The sequence below is a fragment of the Bubalus kerabau genome, chromosome 2 (assembly GCF_029407905.1).
Source record: "Bubalus kerabau isolate K-KA32 ecotype Philippines breed swamp buffalo chromosome 2, PCC_UOA_SB_1v2, whole genome shotgun sequence".
NCBI classification, from domain to species: Eukaryota; Metazoa; Chordata; class Mammalia; order Artiodactyla; family Bovidae; genus Bubalus; species Bubalus kerabau.
In genome coordinates, this window is record NC_073625.1 from 163,535,866 (window position 1) to 163,542,478 (window position 6,613).

General features: G+C 40.3%; 1 long non-coding RNA gene across 1 annotated transcript; it reads right to left on the reverse strand.

Moving 5' to 3' along the window:
• Positions 1-334: 334 nt before the first annotated feature.
• On the reverse strand, positions 335-4,203 carry LOC129644971 (uncharacterized). Its single transcript, XR_008711092.1, has 2 exons — positions 3,283-4,203; positions 335-2,646 (listed from the first exon to the last, which is right to left on the reverse strand). It is a non-coding gene; the product is annotated as an uncharacterized LOC129644971 (long non-coding RNA).
• Between the last annotated feature and the right edge of the window lie 2,410 nt (positions 4,204-6,613).

Consider the following 6,613-nt stretch of genomic DNA (forward strand, 5'->3'; position numbering starts at 1 on the left):
TTCACTTTCACTTTTCACTTTCATGCATTGGAGAAGGAGATGGCAACCCACTCCAGTATTCTTGCCTGGAGAATCCCAGGGACGGGGGAGCCTGGTGGGCTGCCGTCTATAGGGTTGCACAGAGTCGGACACGACTGAAGTGACTTAGCAGCAGCAGCAGCAACACTCTCTTTTCTTGAATTTGAAAATAGTTAACTTACTATGGAAATTTCCAAACATGTACAAAAATAGAATAGTGTGATAAGCCAAGTACCCATCATCCAGCTTCAACAATAATCAGCATCTTTCCACCCTTGTTTCATGTATTTCCCTACATACACACACATAGACACACACACACAAACATTTTATTAATAGTGGGGAAGGAATATTTTAAAGCAAACTCTATACAGATCACATTACTGATAGCTATTTCTGTACATATCTCAGCAGATACATCTTTTGATACCTCTCCCTAAGTATAACCACAATGTCATCATCACATCTAACAAAAATGATCCTTTAATACCTATGCCATATTTGAAATTTTCCTAATTATCTTAAAAATGACTTTTTTCCAGTTGATTTGTTGAAATTAGGATTCAAACAAAATTCATCACATTAGACCACATCCAATCTATTTTAACATGTAACAGCTTCCATTTATCCTTTTTTATTCCTGACACTTATTGAAAGAAATGAGCTGTTTGTCCTATAGAACTCCCTTCCTTTTTATCGCTATCTAGTATTCCATTGTGTGTCTACCATAGTTATTCAACTCTCCCTTTATTTGTTGGCTTTTTCATTCTTCCCATTTGCACTCAGAGTCTGGTGCTACAATGAGATGAGTCTTTGTATGTTTATCATTTTGTATTTTTGCCAGTCAATCTTTGAAATGGTTTTCTGGGACAGTGTAAGTGTATATGTAATATTGCCAGATTTTGTCAAATTCCCTTCATAGGGGTTGTACCATTTTACATCCCCCCCAGCAATATAAAAGAATTTCTGTTCTCATGAAATTCTGTTCAACAGAATTGTCAAACTCTTAAAATTTTTTGGTCAATTTTGCATCTTGGCAGTTTGGTTTTCATTTTTATTTTTCTGTCCTGAGTTTTATCTTCCGCCATCTCAAAATGTAGCTGCTTTCTCCCCCACATAGCTAACACCTAGAGGAGGTGTTCTCTTTACATATTGCTGCCACTTGAGGGCCAGTGTTCCTTCCTCTTCCCTGAATCTCCGACTCAGAATCTCATCCATCAGTCTCCATCACCTATTAACCCAACACTCCCAGGTCTCTGCTCCTCACATCTCCATGAGTTCTGTTTCTCTTGGTGCACTTTGCATTTCTCTTATACCTAAACATTTTTCCTTATGAATGGAAGCAATTTGCGAGTCTTCTGTGAACTGTTAGTTTATATCGCTTGTCCATATTTTTCAATCCATTTTCAAAGGATGAATCATCCAAGGGAGATTTTTCATGACAGCAAAGAGAGCATCAGAAATCCTTAGTACTAAAAAATAACTTCTTTTCATTTATTTAAACACAAGCAAATATTTCCTGCTGTTCTCAATACTCATGCCTAAAACTTGTCATTAGCTGGAAAGAAAAGCAACTTTGAGCAGCCAAAGCAGTAAAGATTAGTGATGCTGATTCTTTTAAATGTAATAAGAATATTTTTCAGATTTGCTGGTGACACAGCTGGTAAAGAATCTGCCTGCAATGAGGGAGGTCTGGGTTCAATTCCTGGATTGGGAAGATCCCCTAGAGAAGGGAAAGGCTACCCACTCCAGTATTCTGGCCTGGAGAATTCCATGAACAAGTCCATGGGGTCGAAAAGAGTCGGACATGACTGAGTGACTTTCACTTTCAAGATACAATGGAATGAACATATAGGTAACATTTTCTGAGATTCAGTGTGTATTGTTAACAGTCTACTTAAAACATATGTTATTACATATCATGAAACATTTATTTTAGAGTAAAATTTCATTTATTTCATTTTATAAAATGTTTACTATTATAAATCTCTTATTTAAAAAAATAAAATGACTGGCTGTTGGACCAATTAGTCTTTAGTGTTATTTACCTTCTTCTTTTACAAAATAAATGGAAAAAGTCTGTTTAGGGTGTCAAAAAAATTAAGTTTTTTCAGATTCTTATGCTAACTTCCACTATAATTATTCTCCAAGACAGAACACCAGGGTTTCTCTGTGCTCCCACACTCAGGAGAAATACTCTGCCTTATCAAACTACGTACTGGCTTCAACAATAAAATAACTTACAATGTGAGCCACAAATTGCATTGCCTTATTGCAAATTTTTTAAAATGGCATATTGGTTTTAATTCATTTTTATAACCTACTACATCAGTCAGGGGAGAAGGCAATGGCACCCCACTCCAGTACTGTTGCCCAGAAAATCCCATGGATGGAAGAGCCTGGTAGGCTGCAGTCCATGGGGTCGCTAAGAGTCAGACACGACTGAGCGACTTCACTTTCACTTTCCACTTTCATGCATTGGAGAAGGAAATGGCAACCCACTCCAGTGTTCTTGCCTGGAGAATCCCATGGACGGAGAAGCCTGGTGGGCTGCAGTCCCTGGGGTCGCACAGAGTCGGACACGACTGAAGCGACTTAGCAGCAGCAGCAGCAACATCAGTCAGGGTTCTATCAAAGAAACAGAACCACTAAAATGGGGTTTGTTACAGGACTTGGACCCCATGCAATTTGGGGAGCTGGTTAAGTAGTCTCTATAAATGTATTCGAGGTCTCCAAAGAAACAGAACTAATAGGATAGATGAAGACATATTATAGATAAAAGGAGATTTATTTTAAGAATTGGCTCGTGCAGTTTCGGAGCCTGAGAAATCACCCACAACTTCCATTTACAAACTGGAGAAACAGGAAGTCTGGCGGTGATATCTAGCCTGAGTCCAAAGACCTAAGTATCAAGGGCTAATGGTATGAATCCTAACCTAAATCCGAAAACCTGAGAACCAGGAGCACCAAATTCCCAGGGCAGGGGAAGGTGAACAGTTCAGCTCTGAGTAAAGAGAGTGAATTCGCCCTCCGGCCACTTTTGTGTTTTATTCAGGCCCTCAGTGGATTGGATGACACCAGTCCCCAGAGGGGAGGGCCGGCTGCTTTCCTCAGTTCACTAATTCTAATCTCTTCCAGAGATCACAGACTCCCTACCCCCAACCCCCACTTCAGGGAAATCATAATTTCCCAGCTACTTGGGTTTTACTTAGCTGAGCTAAACTGACTCCGAAAATTAACTATCACAGTAAGGGTTCGTCTTACCAACTGATGCTGGACAGGAAATCAGGAAGGGAAGATGGATACAGAGTTGGGGAGACCAAGAACAAGCTGGGACCCACAAAGGCAGACTGAAACATCAGCTCTTGTTGCCTCTGATAGTGGTGTCCTGCAGAAGCCAGGGCCTTTCTCCATGGAGGTGAACCCATCTCCCTGCTTGGGAGTCAGAAGAGCTAAAGCAGACCCAGCTGCAGCCTCTTGCCAATGAGGTGAACCAGCAGATAATGACCACTTGTATGGGCTGCAATATGGCGGCTGCTTGACCTTCACCCTCCAAGTCACCCCCCCCACCCTACCCACTACCAGGATCCCCCCGGGCAGTGCACCCTAACGAGGAAACGTATATACAAAAGGGGATTCTAGGTGATGTTTTTCAGCCTGGCCAAACTGACATGCTTCAAAGCCATGCAATCTATGCCTCGTCAATTCTGCACCCACACGTGTGTCCTTAAACCAAACTCAATCTCTAAAGGCCAAAGCAAAGCCATGTGTTTGCCTGACATCATACAACTATCCCACACACAACCAAAATCCCATTGATCTTTCTCCAAGAGAAGACGCAAAGTCCTTTGTTTGTGGGTGATGTTCACTCTTCTAGCTGATTCACACACCCCTTTTGCTATCCTGTAACTCACATACTGAGATGTAAAGTTAAATACTATTGACATATTTTATAAAATGTGATAAAAGGATAATAAGGAAAGAAAAACAAAATTACTTGGTTGACACTTATCAAAATAAGAAAGAAATTCCCATGTTACATTTTTTCAACTGAGCATGAGTTTTTAGTTCTTTTCTTTTGCAGTTGCCCTCAGCAAATACTTCAGCTAATTGTGCTGCCCTGCCCAGATGGGACGAATAAATCAGTTCTACCAGGCCCACCCGATCTAAACAACAACGTCACTGCTTTTGTAATACACCTTCCAAGTTAATTCTCAGGGGTTTCTATGATACCCCTTAAAATACACAGAGTTCAAAGAATTAAATGTCATTGCTGGAGCAAGAGTCTTTCCATTCCCAGTGTTTTATATATATGAGTAAATGTTCTCATTCTTCATTATCAATAAAAACAAAAATAGAAAGGTATTTGATGCTAAACCTTCTCATTCTAGAAATAAACAATATTCATCCAGATATATAAATTTTTAAAAATCATCTTATTAAGTTTATTTCTAATACAAGCTTATTTTTTTTCTTTGGCACAGGTTTATCAAAATATATCATACATTTATGTCATTCTGATCAACTCCTCACAAAAAAAAAATAACTGTGATGGTAACCCAAACTAAATATGCCTAACATTTGGAGGCTTAAGGTAACAGGAAATAAAATGAATTATAAAACTTTTATTTACATACATACATTTGTTGCAAAAAACTCAACAGCCCAATCAGTAAGAGGTTTTCAATATATTACGTTAGAGGAAAATTTTGTAGGGTAAGTGAAATGGAAATGCAAATTCAAGAAGAAAAAGTAAAGAAATAAAATGTCCTACTTTATCACAGAAGAGTTTTCACAGGAAGGAAAAGTTTGCTTGTGTGTTTTTAAAATCAGGATAGCTGGCACCCAAGCATTGTATTTAGATTCCATTGTATATATTTAAAAGATTGATATATCAGTTTTAATTTAAAATTGTAATAATTGCTACATGTCAGAAATTAAATCCTTTGCTATTATGTATGTCTGTAATGAAAAGTTTTAGATGTCAACTTTGAAGTGTTCAATAGGGGACGTAATTTCTCAAAAACGTTTGCTTAAGTGTATCTAGGCAAGAAATAACAATATCAGCTAACACTTTCTGAGCCGCTAGTATTTACCAGGCAATATACTAAGCTTTGGGCTTCCCTGGTGGCTCAGTTGGTAAAGAAATCTGTCTGCAACACAGGAGATGGGGGTTCGATCCCTGGGTCAGGAAGATCCCCTGGAGAAGGAAATGGCTACCCACTCCAGTATTCTTGCCTGGAAAATCCCATGGACACAGGAACCTGGAGGGGTACAGTCCATGGGGCTGCAAGAGTTGGACACAACTGAATGACTAAACCACATACTAAGCTTTCTCTTAGTTTATTAGTCTGGTGACAACCGTGTGAGGTAAGTGTCATTACCCTCATTTTACAGAAGAGGAAGCCAGGGTGTGAGAGGTCTCATGTCATCTGTAGCTTGCTTTAAAATATTTCAACATAAACAGTGTGCTCTAAATATGCGTATTAGTTCATTTGGCCTACACCCTCGTGACAGTCATGCCCTAATCAGGAATATACACTCCATGGGTGGTTTGCTGGCATCTAATCAGAAGGCCCCACTCCAGAGCGAGCTGCTATAAGCTCCTCAGCTGTTTTTATCTCTCACCAGCACTTGAAGCTTTTTCATTAGCCTAATGGATATTAAACATGAGTTTCCATTGGTCAAATTAATAGCTTGTTCAACATACATAGATGAAAAACATAATTTCAAGAGCCACTGGCATCAGTGGTACATAAGAAACTTAACCCTTATCAATGACCCCCAAGGCTGATCAGCATTTGTAAAAGGTCCTGAGTGTACCTGCTGATTCCAGGGTTTTGTTGGTTGCCTGACTCCAACAAAACAGCTCACAGAATCCTGCCACTGAAATATAGCTGCACTGGCCTCAGAGGTGACTTTATGCAAGGGGTGCTATAGGGAATCAATAGCCGGGCTTCCACCAAGCTTACTGAACAGGGACGATGCATGTCTTGTACCTACTTGCTAATAGACATCTATGTGTGGCAAGACTCAGCCTGAGACTTCTCTTCCCTGAAACTCAATAGTGGAACTGCAAAAGTTCACGTAATGGGCCCCCACCATTGCAAATACTGAAGAATGCCAAAAATCTACCAAGAAAGATTGTGTTTGCTTGTCTGGGTTAGGGGTGTGTGTGCATGCTCGTGCTTAGTCACGTCTGACTCTGCAACCCCATGGACTGCAACCCGCCCTCCAGGTTTCTCTATCCATGGAATTTTCCAGGCAAGAATACTGGAGTTGGTTGCCATTTCCTTCTCCAGGAGATCTTCCCGACCCAGGGAAAGATCCACTGGAGAAAGAAATGGAAACCTACTCTGGGTTAGGTATGTTGGCATAAAAGATTCAGAAACTCAGTCAAAGTCACATACCTGGTAGTGATAAACTAGGATGAAAACCTGTGGTCATTGGCCCTCCTAACCGCCCTGCTCCACTGCCTCCCATGGAGCACACAGTTGCAGGAATAGAGTATGAGTCAGGGTGCTAGATGTTGACATATCGTCTTCAGGTGCCTCTTTCCAGGCAAGTTTGAGGCTGAGTTGTGGTTCACTCCAGA